This window comes from Choloepus didactylus, chromosome 10 (genome assembly GCF_015220235.1).
Source record: "Choloepus didactylus isolate mChoDid1 chromosome 10, mChoDid1.pri, whole genome shotgun sequence".
NCBI lineage: Eukaryota > Metazoa > Chordata > Mammalia > Pilosa > Megalonychidae > Choloepus > Choloepus didactylus.
In genome coordinates this window covers 58,071,531-58,095,445 of record NC_051316.1, presented here as the reverse complement: position 1 = coordinate 58,095,445, position 23,915 = coordinate 58,071,531, and positions in this window count along the sequence as shown.

Genomic DNA, 23,915 nt, shown 5'->3' with positions numbered 1-23,915 from the left:
CATCATAAGGTTCATCTTTTCGGTTCTTTCTGTCACTATTGCAATTATATAACCTACTGAAAAAAATACTATACAAAAATGTTTTAAGGAAATTTTTAAATAGGTAGATTAGCTAAGACACAACCCTTAAGCATTTCTTAGGTCCTTCTTGCATGTTATTCAGTTTCAAGTGTTTGGATGGAGCAAGGAAATTTGCATTATTCTGGTACCATCTGTATAAATTAGTTTTAAAAAAAATCACCTTTGTTGACATATTTGTATAATAATTCACTGTAGTGTTTGAAGGATACATGTTTCTCCAAGAATGGCAATACATCACAAAATAAGTGTTATCTAGCAGAGATTTTCTGTCAACTGTGGGAGTAGTTTGGAATGCCTTTCTTGACAAGCTGAGGAAGGAACCTTTCCACATGGGTAGTATTTCTCCTTCCCTGCGGGTTTAATTTGTTACTGACTGAAAGAGAGCATCATGCTTTTGACAGTGTGCATATTAAAAATATTAATGAACTGAAATAAAAAGTAAAATAAAATGGTTTTTATTAAATCACAATCAAAATTTGTGTTCATATCTCAGACTTTTCAGCCTGTCAGTATGTCACTAGGCTCAAGCAATAGGGAGGAAAATCAGATGAATTTTATTTCTTCAGGTTTATGGTTATTACTGATTTCTTTTAATAATGGAAAATGTTATTAATTCCTTTTGCGGTCCAGATGGGTACTATTTTCATGTCCATTAATAAAGAAATCAGAATTAACAAAGATAAAATGTTTCAATGGCTATTATTATTTTGTATTTGGTTTCAAATGCCATAGAAACTCAAAATTAAAATCCACAGGTTAATATAATATAAAGCTTCTTTGTATCTGGTGTTTTGCAAAAATGATGCAAAATTTTTCAACACTGATGCTAGATTGAATGTAAAGGAAAAATTAAGTATATTCATGCATCAAAATGACAGTATTTTTGCCAAAGGAACTATTGTTGGTTTATTTTCCCAGTGAATATCCCCTTCATATAATTGAATGTTTCTGTTTAGCTTTGAAATTATTCCAAGATCCTGAAGCAGACATGTCCAATTTTTTAAATTATGTAAATCCATACCGCTTATAATCCACAATAACAGAGTTACTTGAAAGATCAGGGTTTCTCAGTTTCAACATTATTGACAATCAGAGCTAGATGTATCTTTGTTGCAGGGTTTGTCTTGTAGGATATTTTAGCAGCAACCCTTCTACCTACTGCATGCTAGTAGCAACTTCCCAGTTGTGACAACCAAAAGTGTCTCTAGACATTGTCAAATGCCTCTTAGAGTGGGATAGACAAAATTGCCCTTTTTTGAGAACCTCTAGAATAGATTAAAGTAGATGTTAGCACCAACAGAAATCCCTTACTCTCAGTGTATGTTTTGCCTCTGAGATATAACCCTTAAAGCAAAATAATAAGTAGTCTGCACTTATTTTGCATATAACTCTATTTTTATTCCATTTTTTATGATTTCCAGACTTGTTACATATTTATCCATTAACAGCTTCAAAGTAAATAAAAACAAACGATATGCATCTTCAACTATATATATTTACTCATGCTAAAAACTTAGACAATTTCTTTCTGGAAATTCTCAGAATATAATGAATGATATAATCATGCCTTAACCTAAAAGACAGATTTCAAAATAAAGTAGGATTTGGTTAAACTTTCCTTTTAGGGAAGAAAACTTTCCAGTTCTTTTGAGTCTTTTAAATTAACAAACAATCAAAACAAAAACAAACAAACAAAAAATGTCAGAATTGATAACGCAGAATCTTTTTCATGAAGTCAGAATAATCTGAACTAAAAAAGCAATTCCTCAAATATGATTGTTTCACAATTCATAATTAGGAATCATATTATTGAAATAAAATCAGTTTTCTGTCTTTATTTTACTTATGAATGATCAAATTGCATAATTGTTGGCTGAAGTCTTTAACAGGTTTTTCACTCACCTTTGGCCATTATAATTTCATCTTGGTGTGTAAAAAGAATCTAAGACTTAAGTTCTAGAGTTTCTGGGCTCTTGTCTTCATTCTGCTACTGATTAACTGTGTGAATAAACCAAGTTACTTAACTATTTCAGCTTGTTTCCATAAGGGCAAAATGGAGAAATATGTGTTCCTATGTATTGTAAATATGTGTAATAAAGATCAAATGAGATGTTTATACCTTTGTTGTAAAGATCAAACAGACTCTAAAATATATTTGCTACAGATGTAAATTCTGCTCAATCTGACATACTTTCTACAGAGATAATAAAATCACATTAATTGTAGTGATGGTAGAAACCTATTCTAAACTAATTTACACAAAGATAATAATATAGCTGGAAAAGCTTACTCTCATTGAATGTGATCAGCAAGATTGCTTTCCACGTGATTAGTGTGTCTTTAGAATAAAAGATAGTTTCTTAAATGTATATGTAAATGCATGCAAAATGTGTAAAAATATCAGCTACAGTAAACAGGTGTTTCTGGTGCAGGCATATACATGCATACATAAACATGTAGCAATCAACTTATGATGATGAAATGTCTGACATTAATCTCTAAAATATGATTTAATGACCACTACTATATAAATGGTGATTACAATACAGTCAGTAATTCTGAACAAGCAGTACTTTTGTTTTTGCTCCTTTAAAATTTGTTTAAATTTTACCTTCTTATAAACAGAAATGATCTGCTACATTAAACAAATACTGTCTTTCCTGTTTTATAGCAGTTGAATGTGGAATGTACTATTTAATAAAGCAGATGCAAGGTTTTGTACTATATATTAAGACAGATTGCTTATGTGAAATTGAAATGAATATCATAAATCAAAGTAGGTCATTATACATTTCATGTTTTATGGTAATTTATCAGTTTGATTTTTACTTTTTTATTGTTCAGGTCTATGGTTTATTAGCTGAGTTGGCCTCATTGTAAAATTTGGTTACCTGCTTCCTTTGGTGGTGAAACTACAGTGAAAGAATGCACATAAAATATCTTGGCCTTGTAAATGTGAAGCAGAGATTATTGAGAATATTAGAGAAAAATCATACTAGTTAGTGACCAATTATCAATGACACTTAGCAAAATAAATTTTGATATTTTGTAAATGATGAATGCTTCAAAATACACAATATAATCTGAAAGGCAAACTTAAAACAGGACTTCAGAAAGCTGTAATGAAATTAAAAGCATTCATGACTAAACATTTTTTCTTATTGCTATTCTATTTGCTTTGGTACTTGAACCTATGCAAAACAACAAGCTCTTAACTTATGGACTCATACATCAATTTATTCACAGTAAGGGAGCGTTTTATAAGGATGTAGGCTCTTGGCATTCATTCACTATTAAAGCTAACATGTGTATTGTGTGATCAGTAGTTGCAAGGCACTGAGAATACAGATGTGAAAAGATACAATTACTGTCAAGTAGCTCATTGTATAAATTAGAGCTATATGATGCAACCTTGAAGTTAGCATTTGGGTAAGATTTCAAAAATATCTTGTGGTATTGGCAAAATGGGTGGAAATTGTTCTATATAATGAAATTTTAATTTTAAAAAAGTTGTGCTTTAATTAATTTATAATGATGTTTCAACTAAACAGGAATGCAGAATATGTACCACATTACTTTTTTAATGGCATCCTGAATTAGGTGTTTGCAAAGTAAGGTTTTATGGAAGTTTTCATCAATTTTTTAAGTGAATTTGCATTACTCAAGGTTTATTTGACAAGTAACAACATATACCTCCCCTTACCTTATGCTTTTGATTACCTTGAACAGAAAATGTAGCAGGAAGAATTGCCACTAGGAGGAGAACCTGCAGGTAACCAGAAAGAATAAATATCATTGTCCCCAATGATTTTGGAACTTTCTGTAAGCATATTATTTTTTTCCAGAAATCCCTTATGCCACTTTGACTATCATGAACCCAGGAAACAACCCCAAAATAAACTGAATGTAGCTAACATGGACACAATAATCACTTGTATTAATGGCACCAGATTTTATAAGACAAGCTTCTTTGGTTGTCATGCAGAGCCTATATGTTCCTACTTTTAAATGGATGCTTGCAAGCTTGGTCATACAGTTTTCTCTGATATCCAAAAAAAAAAGAGGCACATTAAAGAGTGAGCAGATTTCTTACAGACATGCATGTGTCAGTGAGAAGTAAAAACTGGCAATAAGAGAGAGAAATAGAGAAAAAAATTCTAATAGGCATAAAGTATTTCAAAACATATCAATGTGGATCCATTGATTATGTGGACAAATAATTGCATAGATTTCATTAGTCTTTTATATAGCAGAATGCAGCACAATGGAATAGTGGTACTTCTAGCACTGTCACCAAAACTAAGATACTTTTCTATGATATGCCCTGTAAAAGGGGGAAATTAAGCATTTCATGCAAATTAGGGGAAAAAATGGATTTTAAAGGAAAAAGTTGCAATTATTTACTTAATTCATATGTAAAACTCTTTTTCCTTGAATATTTCATTAAAATGGGGCTATTGGGATATTTTAGAAGTAGCATACTGTGTAATGTAGTCATAATAAACAGAGTACTATTCCAACTTGTATGACAGCATTACTTAGAAAGGACTTATTTATACCAATTCCATTGCACATCAAATGCCATTTTCTATCTAAATCAGCATGGCACACTATTTGGCTATACTACGTTCTATTAGAAATAGAGTTAAAATAGATTATTTCCTATCCATGACATAATTATTTGTATTCTTGTATAAATTGAATAGTGAGTAATTGGATTCTTTCATGAGTGTATATGATCTCTGAAGACACCAATATAAACAGGATACCCGTTGAATATTCATTTTGTTTTGATAGTATATGTTATACACACCTAAATACCACTTAACATTGCCTTCAAAACATTATATAGTATATATTTAAAAGCTTTGAAAAATAACACTAATTTATGTAAGAATTTCTTTATGGTATTTAACAGGTATTGCTCAGATGTACCTAAGTTACTGTTGCTTTAGAAGCCAGCATTTCTAATTAAAGTTATATGTGTTCACTTATTTTCTTATCTGTAATCAAGATTTATTAGTGTTTTTCTTGTGTGACATTTCTCATTTCTAGTTCCCTTAGTCCTATAATTGTATATTTGCTGATATCTAATTATTTCCGTGGCTACAGAGAAAATGTTCTCTTTTTAACTCAAGATATTCAGATTTTTAAAGTTATACTTTTGCTTGGTTTCCTTCTATAGTATACCCCTTCCAGTAGTACCTCCCTTGCCACACTCCCACCCAAAGATAAGCTTTTGATCATCTGTATCCTAAGTGTAGATTTTTATCTGACAAAATATTTGGATACCCAATTGAGTACTTAAACATTAGCTAATATACTGTGATGTATAATAATATGTCATAATTTAATGGTAATCTTTACCTATTTTGGCACGTAATAGTGAGTCAAAAGAAAATTCATAAGGATTAAGTTGGTGCATGCAGGAAACTTGATCATCTCACTAAAAATTTTAGAAAAATGAGGAACATTCAGGAGAGAAAGAGTTCTTATCTAAAACATGCAATGCATGATGGATAGACATCCCAAATGAAACATGGCATAGACTTCTGTTGCTGCAGCTGTATATTTCCTCAGATTAGTCAGTAATGCAAAACAAACTTTGAAGTAATATGGGTAGTGTAAGAGAAGTCATGTTATTCATAATAATAAATAGTTGTCATTTATTCAGTATTCACGTGCCAGGAACTGTGTGGTATGTTTTACATAGATTATTTAACATCATCCTGCCACTCGTTCTTCAGGGAAATATTATCCTTATCTTATAGATGAAGAAACTGAGCTCAAAGAGGTTACAATTGTGTAAAGAGCCTGTGGTCAGTTGAATTTTGGAACCCAGTACACTCTTTCCACTAAGCAGTGCTGCTTCTCTCTTTGTCTTGTCTGACATCACTGGCAGAAAATACGGTCAATTTTAAAGTAATTGAGTAAATATTCATTCTATTTCCTACAATCAGACTTGTCTTAGGAATGGGGTGAGTTGATAAAAATATTTAATTGAAAAAATTCATTCTACACAGGTGAAAAGAAAAGATTAAACATTTTTAAAATCTTTTTATACATCACTATTGTGTACTTAAAAAACTGGTTAAATGATTGAGTTAACTTTTAATATTTATAATTAGGTATATTTCTGTTAATACATGTTTTTATATAAAATATTTTAATTAGCATAGAAAAATTGATAATTTAATCATTCTCTATCATTAATATTCTATTATGTGCTTCTAAGACCAGAGAAGAAAGACTTCATGTGCTTGGGAAAGCAGTTTCTATTTTAGATAGTAGGAGTTATCTCATTGTTGGCAAATGTAAAATAAATTATAAAAACACTTTGTATTTTATATTAATGCCACTTAAGAGAATTTTTAATATAAGAAAAGAACATTTAATGTTTGATTTCGATATAATCATATTTCAAAATATTGGATTTCAGCCTATGCAGAGTTTCTTGGCTTAATTCTACATCAAATTAAACTAATTGTAATATAAAATGTATAATCTTACATTTCAAAATTCTTCTCAAATCCTAATTCATTTATAGTAATTTAGCTGCACAAAACCACCAGCATGAGAATGAAGAAACTATTATGAAATATTACCTGTCATATGCAATTCTGTGAATTTTTACTGAATAGTACTTGACCTAAGATGCAGCCAAGTACGTAAGATGAATTTGTAGCTCCATTCAAAATGCTCTGTGTAGCTTAAAAAATGCTCCTATTGATTCCATTAAAAAAAAAAGAGAGAGAGAGAAAGAGAGGATGGCATATATAAAATGTGCAGCTTGAAGTATCACAGTTCATTGATCTATTTCTATTTAACAAACTGTCCCAAAACTTAGTGGTTTAAAACAACAATGATGAGAAACCAAGATGGCAGCTAGGTGAGACAGGGCAAAGGGACACCTCCGTGAGAAACACTAGATAAGGACCAGAGAGTGACCCAGAATACCGGTTACAGCGATGCGCCAGCTGGATGAGATCTGCTAGTTCCCAGGGGCTGTATACTTGGTGAAACCGGGAGTCTGCATTCTGAAACAAGTGAGTAAGCTGGCTGGAAGTCCCGCAGCTGCACGGCAATCTGGGGAAGCCAGGGTTTGGCATCTGGAGACCGACGGGCTCTTTTAATAAAAAAAAAAATAATAATAAAAGGGAAAAACCCACGAGCGGCTGCATCTGTGATTCTGGGAACCACGCAGTAAAACACAGCAAGAGGGGGCTGGGCCGGCCTCTTGGTGTCTGGCCGGGAAGATAGCCCGCTGCAGATATTCATGGGGCCGGGGGAACGGAAGGGAGAGCCAGAAGCCGAAAGAAACCCTGCGGCTAGCAGCTCGCTCCTGGGAGGGCTGGATCAACTCCTGCCCAGGGCCATGGCCACAGCCCAGAGCCCCGCCAGTTGTCCCGGAGCTGGGAAGGAGGAACTGTGCGAGGAGAGGGGTGTGGAGATGCCCCGTTCGGCCATTTTTGCATCAGGCTGAAAGCAAGCCGGCACGGCCTGGCGGCCCAGGGCTTCCCTTGAGGGACGGCGTGCACTGTTGATGTAGCCTGACGGCCCGGGGCTTCCCTTGAGGGACAGCGCACACTGGTGACGTAGCCCGGCGGCCCGGGGCTTCCCTTGAGGGACAGCGTGCACTGATGACGTAGCACGGCATTCCCTCGACAGAGCTCCTGGGGGATTGTGGCTGGGAGGGGAGACCCGCTCGGAGAACCCAGGGACACTACGCCAAGTCTGGTGGTTTGTGGGACAGCGAGAGAGAGGGGCTGGGGCTGAAATGAAATGAAGGTTTGGACTCTTGTGGCAGCCTTGAATCTCCAGGAACCAGGGGGATCTGAATATTGAGGCTGTCCTTCCTCCCTGGCCACCTCTACAAGCACCGTGCATTCAGGGCAGACAGCTCCAGCAACACACCCAGGCTGAGTTCTCCGGCTGGACCCCACAAGAATCATTTCCCCACACACCGTGGGGACAAGGTGGAGAACTGATTGAGAGGTATAGGTGACTCACAGACACCATCTGTGGGTTAGTTAGAGAAAGTATACGTCACCAAACTGTGTTTCTGAAAAATTAGATAGGTTTTTACAAATTGAAAGAACCCTGTTGAGCAGAGCAAATGCCAAGAGGCCAAAAACAACAGAAAATCTCAATGCATATGATAAAACCAGACGATATGGAGACTCCAACTCCAAACACACAAATCAAGTTATCAGAAGAAACAAAGTTCCTCGCAGAATTAATCAAAGAAACACAATTGAGGAATGAAAACATGGCAAAGGATTTAAAGGGCATCAAGAAGACCATGGCCCAAGATATAAACTACATAAAGAAGACCCTAGAAGAGCATAAAGCAGACATTGCAAGAGTAAACAAAAAAATAGAAGATCTTATGGAAATAAAAGAAACTGTTGGACACCCAGGGGAGTGAATCTCCCTGGCAATGTGGAATACGACTCCCGGGGAGGAATGTAGACCTGGCATTGTGGGACGGAGAACATCTTCTTGACCAAAAGGGGGATGTGAAAGGAAATGAAATAAGCTTCAGTGGCAGAGAGAATCCAAAAGGAGCCAAGAGGTCACTCTGGTGGGCACTCTTATGCACACTTTAGACAACCCTTTTTAGGTTCTAAAGAATTGGGGTACCTGGTGGTGGATACCTGAAACTATCAAACTACAACCCAGAACCCATGAATCTTGAAGACAGTTGTATAAAAATGTAGCTTATGAGGGGTGACAAGGGGATTGGGAAAGCCATAAGGACCACACTCCACTTTGTCTAGTTTATGGATGGATGAGTAGAAAAATAGGGGAAGGAAACAAACAGACAAAGGTACCCAGTGTTCTTTTTTACTTCAATTGCTCTTTTTCACTCTAATTATTATTCTTGTTATTTTTGTGTGTGTGCTAATGAAGGTGTCAGGGATTGATCTGGGTGATGAATGTACCACTATGTAATGGTACTGTAAACAATCGAAAGTACGATTTGTTTTGTATGACTGCGTGGTATGTGAATATACCTCAATAAAATGAAGATTAAAAAAAAAAAAAGAAACTGTTGGCCAAATTAAAAAGACTCTGGATATTCACAATACAAAACTAGAGGAAGCTGAACAACATCTCAGTGTCCTAGAAGTCCACAGAACAGAAAATGAAAGAACAAAAAAAAGAATGGAGAAAAAAAATCGAAAAAATCAAAATGGATCTCAGGGAAACAACAGATAAAATAAAACATCCAAACTTAAGGCTCATTGGTGTCCCAGAAGGGGAAGAGAAGGGTAAAGGTCTAGAAAGAGTATTGAAAGAAATTCTTGGGGAAAACTTCCCCAACCTTCTACACAATATAAATACACAAAGCATAAATGCCCAGCAAACTCCAAATAGAATAAATCCAAATAAATCCACTCTGAGACATATTCTGATCGGACTTTCAAATACTGAAGAGAAGGAGAAAGTTCTGAAAGCAGCAAGAGAAAAGCAATTCATCACATACAAAGGAAACAACATAAGACTAAGTTGCAACTACCCAGCAGCCACCATGGAGGCGAGAAGGCAGTGGCATGACATATTTAAAATTCTGAGGAGAGAGAAAAATTTCCAACCAAGAATACTTTATCCAGCAAAACTCTCCTTCAAATTTGAGGGAGAGCTTAAATTTTTCACAGACAAACAAATGCTGAGAGACTTTGCAAATAAAAGAGCTGCCCTACTTCAGATTCTAAAGGGAGCCCTACCAACAGAGAAACAACAGAAAGGAGAAAGAGATATAGAGAATTTTAACAGAAATATAGAGTACCTTACATCCCAAAGCACCAGGACACTCATTTTTCTCTAGTGATCACGGATCTTTCTCCAGAAGGGACCATGAGCTGGGACATAAAACAAGCCTCAAGCAATTTAAAAAAAAAAAAAAAAAAAGAATATACTCAAAGCACATTCTCCAACCACAATGGAATACAAATAGAAGTCAATAATTTTTGAACTGTAACTCCACTATTTACTTCCTACATGATATAAATTACACAAACTCTAATGACAAATCAGTGGTTTTGAACTCAATGTAAACTATGTAATTTTAGACGACTATATAAAGGTGGGAGAATGGAGGAGTATAGGAACATAGTTTATGTGTCCTATTGAAGTGAAGGTGGCATCAAAGAAAAACAAGATTGATATGGATTTAAGAGGTTAACTTTAACCCCCACAGCAAACACAAAGAAATTATCAGAGAATATAACCATAGAGATGAAAAGTAGAGTTTGGATTAAGAGAAATGGGGGAAGGGGCAATGGGGAGTTAAGAAATGAGAGTGGAGTTGCTGTTTGAGGTGAAGGGAAATTTCTAGTAATGGATGGTGGGAAAGAGCTTAACATCATTCTAAATGTGATTAATCCCACTAATGGAAGGCTAAGAAAGGGGTGGAATGGGAAAATTTAGGCTGTATATATGTTTCCACAATTGAAAAAATATATTAAAAAAAAAAAAAGACAGTCTAAATAGATGAAGATTGAATGCCAAGGATGATCTTGGATGGGATTGGAGGATAGAGAACAGGTGGCTCAAAGGGACACAGTTGAGATATAAGGTAAAGGAAATATAGAATGTAAGCTTTGTATCATTGTTGAATCTCTTGTACTTTGTAGCTGCGCTTAATGGGATTGCATAAAAGAATGTTCTCGTTCATGGAAAGTGTATACGTGAATTATAGTGTATGTTCAAGGATGTGTACAGCTAGCTCTCGTATGTTCAGAAGGCAGAGCAATAGATGATGGATGATAGATAGGGAGGGAGGGAAAGAAATAGCGATGTGACAGCATGTTAAGGTTGGTGGATTGAGCTATCGGGGGAGGGGGGTCAGGGTATGATGGAATTCTTTGTATGGGGTTAGTATTGTTTTTGCAACTGTTCCTATAACTTTGAATTTACTTCAAAAAAAAAAAAAAAAAAAAACCAACAACAGTTATCCTACTATATGTCATGGATTTTGGGATTAAGAATTTTGGCAAGGCTTGACTGGGAGAATCTTCTGTTCCACGCAGCATCACAGATGCCCTGATAGCATTAGCCTGGAAGATGGACTGATCTGGAGTTTCCAAGAAGGTTTCATTTATGTCTCATGCTTAGTGGGTATGGCTAGTAGGCCGGGATCAGCAGGTTCTGTCAACCACAGCGTGTTCACGTGGACTCCATCATGGTGGTCTCAAGTAGGCTCTTACTTCGTGGTGTGGGACTACCAGAGAAAGTGTTCCAAGAGACCAGAGCAGAAGCTGCAAGAGTTCTTACAAGATAGGCTGTGAAACCCTGGAGCATCACTTTGACTGCATTCTTTTGTTCTGAGTCACTAATGCTACTCCAGATTCAAGGAGAGAGGAATTAGATCCAACCTTTAAATTGGAAAATTGTCAAGAGACTTTGTGGCCATTTTTAATCCACCATACATGAAGAATCACAAACCAGATTCTCTCTCAATGTTTTCTTTCTTTTCTCTTCTGATTTGCCTTAGCTATAGAATCAGAGCACAGAGTAATGATTTAAAATAATATATCAAATAGATATAAATGTGGTTTTTTTTTTTTTTACTAACTGTGACTAAACTGTGTAAAGGGCCAAAATGTTTTTAATGAACTGCAATAAAACAGAATGCTGAGTATATGATGACCTGAATGATAGATACTAATCTGTTAGAATGTATGTGATGTGCCAAACTTGAGTTTGGAGAGGACCCAATGAAGTCAGTATCACAATATAATGTTCATATTATTCACACCTAAATTTCAAAGGCGTCTGCTTTTGGTCATTTTATAGAGCCATTTATTTTTTAATAAAAGTGAAAATTAATCAAATAGTTATTTTTCTACCAGATAAAATTCCTTGCACTCTTTATTTTTGAAATATTGCTTTACAATATGATACCCTCTATCTTGATTAAACTAACTTTATTTATGGTCATTTTAATGTATTTTTTAGTTCCCCTGATTTGTTACAGATTGAATTTGTGTTCATTTTTTATGAAAATCATGTATTAACCAATAGGTTTTCTCTCAAATAAGTAGACTGTGTCTCATATAGTATAGATAAAATAATTGACAGGATAGCAAAATTATCAGACATACACATTTAAATAGTAATCAATTTAAAATAATATGTTGTAAATAAATGTTTCTCAGAGTTTAAAGTGCATATTAATCACTTGGATATCTTTTTAAAATGCAGATAATATTTCAGTAGTTCTGGGGTGGAACCTAAGTTTCTGCATTTCTAACATGCTGGCAGATGATAATAATGCTTCTGATCTGTAAACTACACTTTGAATACCAAGGTTTTAAATGTTATAAGAATACCAGTTCAAAAGTGTTTAGGATATCATGAAAATTTGAGGTAGGGAGATTTAATGCAATCTGTTTAAAAAGAAGATAGCTCTAGATCAGGTCTATAGTGCACACCAAAATGGAGTCTAAGACTCTGAGTCCTTGTCATTTTTCATTCTCTTTATCCTCTTTACTTTCTATTTGTAAATCTTAAAACAAGCCAGCCACTAAAGGCACTAATTGACAAATAGCACCTTGAGTCTTCCCTTCTTTTGCGTCTCCACTCCTGTAAACATTTTGTATTACCACTTCCAGGTTGGATACTTTTTTCCATTTCTCCTCTATTTGATGAGCATTCTACTTCAAAAAACATATTTATCTGAAATATCTTGTCTTCTTCCTGTTTTTCATTATCTATTTTCTCAAAAGGTGCTTTGAATTGACAACTTCCATTTTCTTGCCTTTACCTAATAGATATCCACTTGAAATGTATTCCCTCCATCCCCACCCCATCCAATGAAACAAAATTACTCTTTTGAAAGTTCTCTGGTGAACCCCAACCATCAAATACAATTTTTCTTAGTCTGTATGGCATCTTTGGAACATCTGACACAAAAAATCCACTGTGAAATTCTTTGCTTCTTTGGGTCCTGTGATACTGTGTTTTGTTTGGCTCTCTCTACCTGGTCAGTGTCTTTAGTCACTCTTCTGTTTCCATCCCTCTGAATTATAGAGGTGGCCATCATTCTCTATTTAAATTGTCCTCTTTTATGCACTTTCTCCAAAGAAGACTTATCCTCAACCATGGTGCAACTTTCTTTTTGTTCAATTGACTCCCATATATATCCTCAGTCCTTTTCTTTCCACTCAACACAAAATTCTCAAATGCCTTCTCGTCAGTGCCATGAGCATTTCAAACTGTATATGCCCAAAACAAAACTCATTTTCTTCCTTCCCAAAACTCTCTTCCTTATGGATTCTCAATTTATATTAATATAATCATCCTTCTCATATACCATGATCAAAATCTTGAAGTCATCCCCCAGCTCTGTGACAAATTACATGTTGTATATATATATTATGAATGTTTTGGTTGATTTCAATCTTAAAATCCCATCCCCTATAGCTAATGAATTTCTAAGTCCTATCTATTCTATTCTCCTATGTCATCCATATATGTTTACTATTCTCCATCTCTGCTTCTACCACTCAGAAGACTAGAGGCTGGCTAAATGCAAATGGGTCATCAATGCCTTCCTAATTTCCAAATATAGGCAGCATCAAATTTGCAGCAAATATGACTTCCATGGCATTTAATACCTTTGATCACTGTGTCTTTATTAGAACTCTGAGTTAATAACACTCTTCAGACTGATTCCCTAGATTTCCAGCCTAACTGACCTCCTATCTCCAGTTGTGGTGACTTTCTATAATGCAAATCGATTTTTGGACTCAATTATTTTGGATTTTCAATGGCTCCTATTGAATGTAAGATATAACTACCACAGTATTATTAAAAAAACTTATTTTCTGATCCTGTTTTCAGGCTCATTTCCTAATTTCTCCTTTGCATATCTATGTCCAACTATACCAAACTTTTTAAATCTTTTCAGAACAAATCATACACATCTTTCAATGTCTATAAATGAACAACTCTCCATTCCTTAATGCCTTCCTAACCTCTTCTTCCTGGGAAATATATTAACATTTTGTAAATCTCAGCGTAAGATGCTTAGAAAGCTTTTCTGATTTCTCCTGGGAGAATCAAGTATTCCTTCCTCTGAGCCTCCACAGTTCTTTGTACACACTTGTGTTTTGCTGTCAACACCCAGTATTGTAATTATTTACAGCTATCACTCTCTACTAGATTGTGAGTTCTTTGAAGACAAAAATCGTATTTTATTTATCTTTACATTCCAACAGCTTAGGACCCTGCCCAGAATTTACTGGAAGTTTAACAGGAGATGAATGTAGGAGATAAGCCCCCCCAATTTATTTATGGAAAGAAAATTAGAATGTTTTATAATATTGATGGCAGTTATATATTATATACAGTAAGGGATTATTATATATAATTTTAATTCAATATTGAACACTGAAACGATTGACTTTTTTCATCTTTTATTTGCTTTATTCTTGTCTCTTTAAAGATACTTACCACTTTTAACCTTACATTATTATTGTTTGTATTCACATCTCATTTTTTTGCTCAAACATGTAACTCTTGGGGGTGCAAGAGTTAGGTTTATGTGCCTGTTCGAAGCCCCATGGAATGCTTTGCACATCTAAACTCTAGAAATAATGGGTGATAAAATTACCATATTACAGAAAGCCACAGAATTGGTATATAAATATTTTCTTGTATATTACTATTGTTCATTGTGTGCATTTATAATACTTATTTCACTACTTAAAATTATACCAGAACCTCTGCAAAAATTAAAAAAAAAGGGTTTCAAGGATTAATTTGGAAGAATATTAAAAGTCCCTTTACTGTTAAATAATCATACTTATAAGTGAAAATTTAATGTATTTCCCAAGAGCAGTATGACAACAAAATGATATTTACATAATAAATTAAACTCAATCAATATCAATCACAAGAAACAATACATAGTTGAAGATTTTTTTTCCAATATTAATACATATTTACCCCAGGTGGAAATGTGACCATATAGTTAGGGAATTTCGTATTTTGAATTATATGATTTTTTTCTCTTCAAATCCAACAGTGATTGTAAAAATATTACCAGCATACTGACACACCTATTGTAGATAATAAGTCATTCTTAAAGATGTATATTTGTCAGAACCAAGTTCCTTCTGTATAGGGTTATCTCATAAGAAGTGGAAAAACAATGCGACCCAAGATTAAATGAGCAGCTGGTATAGTGACTGATTTGCTCATGTTGCTTTTGTAGACAGACTAATTGTTCTGATTTATGGTTATCACCTTTATTTCATGGCTTCTTGCTTCTAGTTTTAATTCATGGATTATTTTCAACTGTTGAAACTTTAATTTTCCCTCTAATTTCTATGACTGGAAGAAACAGGACTGTTAGGAAATAGACCTTTCCATGGCACTTAATTGGTCAAAAAAAAAAAAAAATGCAGATTCTTCCAACAGAGAATGTTTAGAAGTGGGATATATCAACTTGCTGATATTGGGGGGAAAGCACTTTTAACAATGAAGATTCTTTTTAGAGTGTTAATTTAACTGTTGGTTAAATCACCATGAACACATGCATTCCCCATGTTCTGAGCATGTGGTACCAGAGACTCCAATTTTATAGTTCAATCAATCCATTCTTAATAAAGAGTAGGAACAAAAAGGAATTGCTGATGAGGCATAAATCAGCACAATTTTAAACAGATCTTGATTATTAGCAAATTCCTAAAATATACTTTTGTGCTTAAAAAGCACATACTTTTTGCAAGATGCACTGAAGCTATGTAGGTATAACAAAAATGTTACCCTGGCTTGTATTCCAGAGAAACAGGCTGACTAAAATACAGGTACCAGAAACTAATGTTAGTGCTAGAATGATAACCACACCCAAAATAGCCAATAAAGGTTCTTATTTCAAAATACAAATTGGATATTTTTGTTTGAAGGAACTATTTATAGCCATTTTGAAACTGGTAATAAACAGAGCAGAAGAGGAGATGTTTGAAAATTTTATAGCACCGAGTCAGGCTAAAATAATGCATTTTTGAATAAAAATCTAGACACAGGCAGCATTGAAATACTAAATTCCCATCACTTGTTTCATTATATAAATAAATGAACTTGTTTCATATATATAAATAAACTTAATATATGAAATTAAGTTTAATTATAAATAATCGTTCACAGTGTGAAGTTGGACCAAGGGTTAGTTTTCCTTCTCTTTGGCCTTAGGGTTCATCAGATTCCTCTTTTTAATGCACCACTCTTTAGAATTCTTAAGAGTGAATATATATTTAGTCAATACTAACTGCAAGTACTCTTCCAGACATCACCAAAATGATTAATATAATAAAGGACTTTTTAAGGAAGTATTTATATTTCACTTAATTCACAACAACTGAAGTGGTATCATTTTTCTCATTTTAGAGATGAGGAAAATAAGGCAAAGAGAGAGCTTTCATGTCCAACATCACAAAACTTGGATCCAAAACCACGTTGTCCATCATCATACAATTGGTATTCAAGAGACTCAAACAGAAAAGGGCAGCAACATTCATACACTTCAGTTAAGAATTGAGTAGTGCTGCTGTTGACTCATGTTATGCTTATATGCATTTACTTTGATATTTATTAATTTCAATTTTGCAGTGGTCTGTATGCTGGAGTATGTATATATACATGTAGGTAGATAGGTATGTATCTTCTATCAGATATTTATCTAACTAGCTATCCTTCCATCAAAATTCAGGATTCAATATTAAGCACTTAAAAACACATAGCCCCTTAGCCCTGTTTTTAAGGTGCCTGTTGCATAAAATATCTCTGGTGTGTGGAAGGTTTAAAGCATACACAAAATGCTGTGGAAGCAGGTTTTATTAGTGGGAGTGGGGTATATCTAAGGAAACTGGATAAATGTCACCACCCCAGGGGAAACATCCGTTCAAGAGACTGAAGTATATGAACACACTTCATTTCTTTCCTAACTCTGCCCAGGGCCAGCTCTGTGTACATCTGTTGGTAGAACTCCAGAGAGTGAAGAACAGACTTTTCTGGTGGAGTCTATAGCGGTCCACAGAGAACCATGAAAGTACATATGGCAGCAAGGTCAAGCAGTCAGAACTATGGAAACAGCAGGCTCATTTGGTGGCCAAAGGTGGCCCTTTTTGAACTAGTATTGATGCTCATAAAGTAAGACAAATGTCTTTTTCCCTCCTCTGTTTCTGTATGTGTTATCCCAGCACCTCCTACTCCTATGTCCTTATGAATGTGAGGGAACAGTTTCCCGCCTCTCACTTCAATGATATTTGACAGTACCTGAGGTTGGCCTATCGATGACTATCTCGTGGCCTCACTGGCCTAACGACCACATTTCATGTACGTTCACTTTCTCCACTTCTTTATAACTGACACAAACATTGTCTTACTAGTCTGTTCCTTACCTTACCCAAAGCCTCTACCATTCAGTAAGACTTTTGTGTATATCCTTCCCCCAGAGCTAGTTTTTGATCTTAACCCCATGGGCTCATTTTTCCAGGACAAAAAAAAAAAAAAAAAAAAAAAAAGAATTAAGAAGGAAAGAAAAAAAATGGAATGATAACAATACAATATATACCAAAACCTCTTCTTGCAAATCCTGCAATTTTAAAAAGCATTCTATTCTGGTCTTCCTTCTTCCTAGGGATAGAAGCTTGAACATTATATCAATGAATTTTATGCTGTTCCATAAATAAATGAATAAATACTTAAGTAGAGCTGAGTTCACATTTTATATAGTTTCCAGAACAGAGGTCCCTTATCTAGTTGGATTAGTTGTAAATGTTCTATATTGTTCAGATTGCAAAGCCAATTAATATGTCTATATATATATACCTTTCTCTCTCTCGCTCTTCATATATTTAATAGATCCCGAGAGACTCTATTTATAGTGAATTTTCCTTTTGTTTTTGTTTTGCAAATTAAGAGAAATAAAATACAAATAGGATTTCCACTTACTGTATCCATGATTTCATAAAAGAGAAGGTATTTAAATGTCACATTGTAAACATAATAATCTTCTAAGAAAGAATCATTCATTTTGCTAAGGGAATTTGACTTTATGAAAAAAATTGCCTACATTGTCCACATTTTTCTCAATCCACTGAAGACTAAAGAAAACAATCAGCATCTGTCATTTGGGACAGAAGAGAATAAGCTGTCTGCCTATCAGGAAACCCTGTGAAACACGGCTCAATAGGACAAGACTGTCCTTATGCAAACTTCCACAAAGGGGTTCCCACTTATCCTGTCATCCTAATAAGTGATTTCTCCCACCTGTGTAAGGTTATTTTAAGAGCACATATTTCCTCATTTTAGCAAGTCTGTATTTTTCTGATTTTTAGGTAGGCAAGGGTCTCAAGTTTTTAAACATACCTTATCCCTATTTCCTGAGAACTCACAAGTCTGGCAGTATTGTACATGTAGTCCTGTCCAGATATCATGAATTCTGTTTGTGTATTTGACTCTTTCCTCTCCTTCCCCTATGCTGGGTTCATTATTATATATTTATTTAATATCATTTGGAGGGCATAATATCAGTTTTGATGGTAGAACAGTACAGTCAAAAGTCAAGTATGAAAGATTATGTAAAGGACAGAAACATTTGAGATGCTAGAATTATTGTTTTACAGAAAACACACAAAACTAACAAAGAAAGTATAACTTCTAATGCCAGTTTCTGATGTTGTTGTTATTTTCACCAGAAAATACTTGAGCCACCACCCCTTGAAAACCAACCAACCAAATGGAGTAGAATTTTTTTTTTTTTTAATAATTTATTTGATCATGTGTTCATTCCTTTTTTCATTTGGACAACTCATGTTCCAACTCAGTGCCAGATTCAGGGGAGGATGAATTTGAAGGATTTAAAAATGAAGTTTAAATCCTTGACTTCAAGATGTTTAGATGATAGACAGTAGTTAATTCCATGTATTGTAATAACCATAGAGACAAAGAACTTTGGGATTAGAAATGAGAGGGAACTTTTTTTTCCCTTTTAATTGGAAATATCATGGAGAATGTGTCTTGTGAGCTGGATATTTTGGAGGTTTGGTAGGGCTTAGACAGGTAGCATTACTGGAGGAAAAAAGTATGTTCAAACAGAAATGTTCCATAAGTAAAGTTATGTCATTGTATGCATTTAGAAAATGTAGAATAGTGTGGCTTATTTTGGATAGAAACAGTGAAGAAAGAGGAATTTGAGAAGGCCACAAACTTTAGGGTCACTAACTCCAAGTCAAGGAGTTTGTTAGGTACTTAGGAGCCAAGAACGGTCATCAAAAAATTTTAATCAAATAACAATATATAATATGAGCTGTATTTTTTGGAAGGAATTTTTAAAAGCAGAATTTAGATGGGCTGAAAGGAGGAGGCAACACATATCTATTGTATTTGTCCAAAGGTTGTGAAAGTGTAAACTCAGGGAATGTTCATAGATAGAAATCACATCAAGAAAGTAGAATCATCATGTGTTAATGAAAACGATAATTGGTTTCAGGAAAGGAAGATGTCAAAGAAGAGTGTCAAGTTTTGCATCTAAGTGTCTTATGACATGGCAACACCATTAACAGAAATAAGGAAAATTGGAAAAGTGCAATTTTGAGTTTATGTCAGAAGGGTCTAAGTTCTATTTAATGCTTTTTGTGTTGCAATAAAGATAACAGAACTTCATGAGCCAATCAAAAGTATCAGCTACCTCCATTAGATGCTCCCCATCAAAGCTATCATTTCTCTCCTGGTCATGACAAGGACCTCCCAATTGGTATCTCTCAATATAGAGTGAGAGTGATGCTTGAAAAATATAAATCAGATCAGTAAATATCTTTGAATTGAAACAATGAACTGTAAACTAGGATTCTGATTACAGGGAAAGATAAAACACAGATCTTGTGGGGGGAAAGATCATATATGTACATATATACATGTATATCTCAAAAGGTGAGAAAGAAGGATTAATCTTAGAGGTAAAGTAAAAGTGGGGGCATACCTTATTACAACATCCAAGAGAAATAGAATTTAAGGACATAATGGTAAAAATAATAACTATTTTAAGGCAACAAACCAACAATGAAGACAAAACAAAAATATAGAAAAATTCAATAAAAGTGGAGTAGCTAAATCTTGAATAGATTTTTCCTGAAAATTAATACTTTAATATATATTTCAGACTTAAGTTTACTTATGCTATTCTGAAAACTCAAAAATATCTTCTCAATATGCCAGATTTTCAGCAGTATTTTTTAAAATTCTCAATGCTTCTACTAAGAGTTGAATTTTTACTTATAAGAAGACATGAGTATTTCTGGATCAATTCAGATAAAACAAATGTAAATATTATGTACTCTTTTTGCGTTTTTAGAAAGAGGAGTGAAGCTGAAAGTCACTGACCGATGATAATGGAGGGCAAACTTAGAAAATGGTATTAATATTCCTTCTGAATATACCTATAAAAATTTGCTAAGCATTCTGGTCTACATTATTACTACTTTTTTTTTTTCCCTAGGAAAAGATGGCAAGCTACTTAACTTAAGAGTCAACAATTCTAATGTGACACTGACCTAACTACCAGTAGACAAGTAGTACACTTTTCTTTTTCCTTAATTCCGTGAAGTATCTGTACAGTTTTATTTGGATATTATTAAGATCTCTTCTCTTTTTCATTTTGCTCTTTAAAGAAAATTACCAGAAAGAAATTAAGTTCAAAACATATGCTTGAAGTAACAGAGGAGTTACACCCTTAAAAGCACACAAATCATGAAACGTAAAAACGGTAGTTTTCCCTAACATAAACTATCTTTATTCTCAATTTTAAATCCAATAAACTTTTATTGAACTTGCATATGAAGAGCCTCTGCTTGATTTTAATAACTATGTATCTGTGTGCCAGTTTGTGAGGGTATATGTGTGATCCCATTTGCATTCTTCTACAAAAGTGAGATCTATAAAAAATTAAAAAATGAAAAAACATGTAAAAATAACCACCCATTCAAGATTTTATGTGCTCATGTGCTGGAAAGTGGTTTCATTTACAGATTTGCTCAAGTAAGTTGGTAACTTGAAAGTTGAAAACCAAAATGCAGCTGTAATTATATACTTTCATATTTTCTTTAAAAATCCATTTGTAAAAATTATGAGTAAAATGTTTAGGCTGAAAAATAATAGATAACAATCCTTAAGAATTCATATGTTCCAAGGACAGATGCTTCAAGTTATCACACAACACACTTAACACACTGTGAGGCTAGACTGTTCTTATTTTAGAGGAGAAAGAACTGAGATGCAGAGATTAAGTAACATGCTCAGGATCAGTAACTAATAAATGACAGAGAAAAGGTTGGAATCCAAATAAAGTGCTTTTCAAATTCATGATTGTAATCACTCATTTGTACTGTTCTAAAGAGCACAGAACTTCTGAAATTCTTTAATTGGAAGGAATAACCCTACCTGGTTGAAAAAACAAGAAAACCATGCAAAAAAGTGATATGATATTTCAATATGCATTAAATAATTTCTATGATTTTATATTGCTAAAGGACAAGTCCTTAATATGCATTTATTTAACACTTAAAGACCAAATTCTGCCCATCCTTCCACGCCTCCCTAAACATTTTTACTCAATTGCCGATTTTAAAAAACAACAACAAACTATCCAAGGTAAGGGAAATTTTTTCTATGAATTGCATTGAGTATCAAAGTAAATGTAACTGATGCCACCGAGAATAAGGTCCCTGATGTTTTTAAGAGTGGAACTGATCTGGGAAGTTAACATCTGATGTTCAAAATGCCTTTGTTCAAATATCTTGCTAATGAAAATATGCCTGCTCTTGTTAGTGTCTGCGGGCTGCGTAGGGGTCACATTTCACATATTACAGGGTAATAGTTATTAGCAGAGCAGAATGTGTTAAGTAATGTTCCATAACTTTGAGGCTTAGTTTTGAATTATTCTTGTTATTTCAAAGAAAACCTGATTTCCAGAGTGCTTCAAAATATTAAGTGATCGTTTTGGTTAAACCAGAATATCTAGCTTTATCTGATCTGTTCAGGTTGTCTTCTTGCTGAACAAGACTGGTCTCTGATTATGATTAGGAAGTCTGATATTTACTGCTAGTAGGATTGTGAAAACCACTTCCTAGAGGCCTATAAAATTCCCATTAAACTACAAAGAGTTTCTTACTATCATTTTTAGAGCATGTTTTCCATATTCAAGGACATTAATGTTGATCATGACTGCTTATGCCAGTGTGTGTTGCTGGAGTCAGATAATTGCTATTAAAATTGCTATTAAGATTATATTTTAGAACCCCAGCTGATCTAGAAACTTGGCCTTGTGATTATACAAACTGATGTGTTAAAATTAGTAAATCATCTTTGAAGTTTCTCTTCTATGTTTTGTGATTTTTATGCATATAAGATACATTACACAATTATATCTCACACTACATCTCAAAAAAAGAGAATAAAATGCTAGGTGCATTTTCTTCTTGTGTTATGTGGTCTTTTTCCATTTTTCATTATAGATTGCTGTTATAATTATTAAAATCTGATGCTAATATGCAGCAGGCAATAAGTCCCAGTATTTGGAGTTTTCTGTTTTTACTTTATTTTCCAGAAAGAATATTTGTTCTTAAACTTATGACCAGAAAAACTTACACAATATATCAGTTCATATATATTGTGTATATATATATATATATATATATGTATATATATATATATATACATATATATATATAATTTTAAAAATGTCCCTATCATTGAATTTTCTTCTTTGAAAGCCTTATCAGCCCTCTTTATTGTTTCCTACAGCAAACCAAGGCAGTGGTTGTGTCTTTCAGACATTGTTGCTTCTTTAGTCGTTCTAGTAGGAAGGCAAAATAAAACATAGTGTTTCTTTCTCTTTTTTTAGAGGTATTGTGTGTGTGTGTTAAATTGTTGTTTGGGAATTAGAGAAGTTCTAGGTTCACAGAAAGAGTATTCATAACATACAGAATTTACATATACCAACCTATTAGCACCTTGCATTAGTGTAATATATCTGTTATAATTTATGAAAGAACATTTTTATAATTGCATTATTGACTACAGCCCATGGATTACAGTAGGGCTCACCCTTTGTGTTGTACAGTCCTGTGTTTTGTTTTAATAATTTTATTCTAGCAACTTATAATTAATCTAAAATTTCCCCTTTTAACTGTTCAAATATATAATTCAGTCCTGTTAATTACATTCACAATGTTGCATTACCACCATCAAAAAAACATGCACCATACAAAAAATTTTCCTTCATTCAAAATAGAAACCATGCACATTTTAAGCCTTAACTTCCCATTCCCTACCCCTATCTTGTCCCCTGGTAACCTATATTTTAGATTATGACTCCAAGAGTTTGTTTATTCTAATTATTTCAAATCAGTGAGATCATGTAATATTTACCCTTTTGTGTCTGGCTGATTTCACTCAATGTGATTGCCTCGAGGTTCATTCATGTTGTTGCGTGTATCAATATGTCATTCCTTTTTAGGGCTAAATAATATTCCATTGTATGCATATAACACATTTCATTATCTGTTCCTCAGTTGATAGACACTTGGTTAATTCCATCATTTGGCAATTGTGAATAATGCTGCTATGAACATCATTGTGTGAATATCTGTTTGAGTCCCTGCTTTCAATTATTATGGTTATATATCTAGTAGTGGGATTGCCAGGTCATATGGTAGTTCTATACTTAGCTTTCTGAGGAACCACCAAACTGTCTTCCACAGTGGATACATCATTTTACATTCCCACAGACAATGAACGAGTGCTTCTATTTCTCTACATCC